Raw genomic sequence first — 3,543 nt, forward strand, 5'->3', positions numbered from 1 at the left:
TTAGGAAAATCACTGGTAGTTGAATGAAGGGTGGATCAGAGTGGGGACAGATTGAAACAGGCAGATCCCCTCCCCTGCTCCTTCCCTCCCCCTCCCCACCTCAACCAAGTCATGAGGTGATGAGGGTCTGCACCAAGGTGGGGGCAAAGGAGAGTATGACAGCATGGGAGGAGAGAAGGGAGCATATTTGAGAGATGTCAAAGATGAAATCTACAGGCCTTGGCAGCAGCTTGGATATGGGGGCCCGGGGGGCAGGGGAGAGAAAAGTGCAGGATGTTGTGAGACTGAGAAACTGGGAGGATGGTGTTACCCTTCACAGTTACATACAAATATGTAGTATTTGGTGACAACCCTGAGGTGTAAACAATATTGCCCCTCTGTTGTAGATAAAGAAATAGGCTCAGAGAGTTTGTGTCATTTGCCCCTGGTCCAACAGCTGATAAAGGTTGCAGACAGGCCAGGAACCCAAATCCTCTGATTCAGCACTCGATGCTTTAAGCCAATCGGGGAACAGAGCATCAGAACAAATGTACAGACAAACATCTGCAAGCTTCACTGAGGGCTACGGGCTGTCTCTTGTTCCTTAGGACCGTGGAAGCCATCACTCAATCAGTCCACAAGCATTTATTAAGCACCGAATAGTTTCAGGCACAGTACTGAGTGTGTACTATTATGTGCACCTAGGAGTTGAGACGATCATGTTTGTGGAATAGCCAGGGGGCCAGTGTCACTGGGCGGAAAAGTCAAGGAGTCAGGTATATGAAGACTGGGAAGGTAGGAGGTACACAGCTCCAGGCATACAAATTCAATAAAGAAAATAATCCCTGCTTACAAGTTTACATTCTAATGGAAGAGACAACAAGGGGGAAGGAAGGGAAGGGAAGGGGAGGGAAGGGAACAGGCATTTATTAAGCACCTAATGGTTTCAGGCATGGCACAGTACAGGGTGCCGGCCATACAAACTCAATAAAGAAAATAATCCCTGCTTACAAGTTTACATTCTGACGGAAGAGACAATGAGGGGGAAGGGATGGGAATGAGCATTTATTAAGTGCCTACTGTGTACCAAACACTGTTGGTCCTCACATCAACCTGGCGAGCTAGGTGCTATTATTATGCCTGTTTTTGCAGTTAAGGAAACTGAGGCAAACAGGGTTAAGCGACTTGTCCAAAGTCACCCACCAAGTAAGTGTCTGAGGCTGGATTTGAACTCAGATCTTCCTGACTCCAGGCCTAGCACTCTGTGCACTATGTGGCCTGTCTGTCTCTATGGACATACATAAGTATATGCAGACATACAAAGTCATTCAAATACAAGACAGTTTGGGGGGAGAGAGGGCAGGAACAATTGAGAAGAGAGAGATTCCATGTCCAGGGTAAATATTCTACCTCTGACTCTCAAGAGCTGTGTGACCCTGAGCAAGTGCCTTCACTTTCCTGAGCCTCAGTTTCTTCCTCTATAAAATGGGTACCAAACCTGCCTCACAAGGCTATTGTGAGGTGCACACTGGATGACGTATGTAAATCATTTTGTAAACATTACACCTCTATAAAAAGGAGTTGTGGCCGTTATTAATAATAATATACAAGAATCCCTTCTTTAATATGGAGAATGTGTGTTTCCCAATCCCCCAGTTCATAGGGAATTGTTTTCCACCTTCTTTCCATCTCCTCCCCTCCATTCTCTCATTAGATGCCCATATGAGACCGCTTCTCGTCCATGGAGAAATCCCCCAGATGAGGTCCACGTGGGCTCTTTTCCCAGAAGGAAGGCATAGCTGTGGCATGACGTCTCAGCAGCTGGCCTTGTCCCCAGCCACTCATGCTTCTTAGAGGGAACTCTTTGACCTTACCTTTCATCTTAGTTGCTTAAGATTATACCACAGTTGGTGAAAGCAGAAAAACTTGGAGATGTGATTTATACTTGCTGAGCTTCCAAGAGAGCAAAAGCTCCTAGAGGCCGGCCCCCTCCCTTAGCCTCACAGTTTTATGGTATGATAAGCTAAGACTAAGGCCACGTAGCCAAGCGGTGCTGGAGTGGGCCATGTCTTCAAACGCTCTCTCTCTGTTAGACTTGAGATGGCCTTGTCTTTGCCTCTTTGACACCACCAAAGTCTTCCTATCCCCCTCATCTCTACAAGTATTGAGAATGAGTCAAACCCAGTTCCAAGAAATCTCTAGTCTTGTTGGTGTCCATTATTCATTGCAGCCCCAAGTCTGAATCACAGAGTGGGGTGTTTTTTTGAAACCTCATTTTGAGGGAGTCTGATATAAATCAGACTAGGAAAGTCATTAAACACAGACAGATGAAAACAAACAGAATGTCTACAGGCCATAAATTCTTCAAGGCAAGACCTTGGATTGTTTGTTTCAGAGCTAACAAAGAGGGGTCCTTCTCAGCCCTGAATAATAACTAACATTTAGATAATGCCTACTATGTGCCAGGCACTGTGTGCCAAGTGCTTCACAAATATGATCTTGTTTGGTCCTCACAACAGCACTGGGATGTAGGTGCTATTATTTATCCCTATTTTACAGTTGAGGAAACTGAGGCAAACAGGTTAAGTGAGTTGCCCAGGGTCACACAGCCAAGTGTCTGAGGATGGATTCAAACTCAGATCTTCCTGACTCCAGATCTGGGCCACTATCCCCCATACCATCTAACTGCTTTCTCCACAGTGGGGGAGATGGAAAGGAGAGAAGATGGGTCTTCACTTGAAGATTACATAAAATTTAATTTTAAGAAAATTAAGCTCAAAAACTTATTCACATCTTACCCTCCCTACTCCCATCTCTTTGAAAAGTAGCCAGGGGACAAATCCATTGGATCTCTATTCAATTGAGCAATGACTTACCTATGGTCATGGAGAAAGGAAGTGAAGCTATGGCAGAATTTCAATCCACATTCTCTGTCTCCAAATCCAGGGCTCTTTCCACCACTCCTTGCCCCCATTCTACAGTGGGAGGAATTGAATGGCCAGGTGAATGACTTATTCTGACAGAGGGTGAGTTGGGAGTCACTTCCTCTGACTTAGCAGAGATACTCAGAGGTCCTAATGAGGAGACATATTGGGCAAGAAATGGAAAAAAAAGAGATGAGAATGAGAATAATGATAAACAGTGAACACTGACTTTGGATGAGGCAACTTATAATGTCCGTTTGGCTCCAAATCTATAATACTAAATGATATAAGAGAATTACTCCATCCTTACCCCTAACCCAGGGATTTTGTGGTGGTCACTTTAAGGAAGGTGTGTGATGCTCCTCACATAAAGGCAGATGTGACTTCTGATTAATGGAGAGATTTCTGGAGGAAGAGGAGGAAAGAGAGAGGAGAGAGACGGAGACAGAGAGAGACAGAGAGAGGAGGAGGAGAAGAGAAAAAGAAGAGGAGGAGGAAGAAAAGGAGGAGGAGGAGAAGGAGGAGAGGAGAGAGGAGAGAGATGGAGACAGAGAAAGACAGAGAGAGGAGGAGGAAGAGGAGGAGGAGGAGGAGGAGGAGGAGGAGAAGAAGAAGAAGAAGAAGAAGAAGAAGAAGAAGA

Source organism: Petaurus breviceps, unplaced genomic scaffold, assembly GCF_028583685.1.
Source record: "Petaurus breviceps papuanus isolate PSGF00001 unplaced genomic scaffold, PetGlider_PUasm1.0 91041, whole genome shotgun sequence".
Taxonomy (NCBI): Eukaryota; Metazoa; Chordata; class Mammalia; order Diprotodontia; family Petauridae; genus Petaurus; species Petaurus breviceps.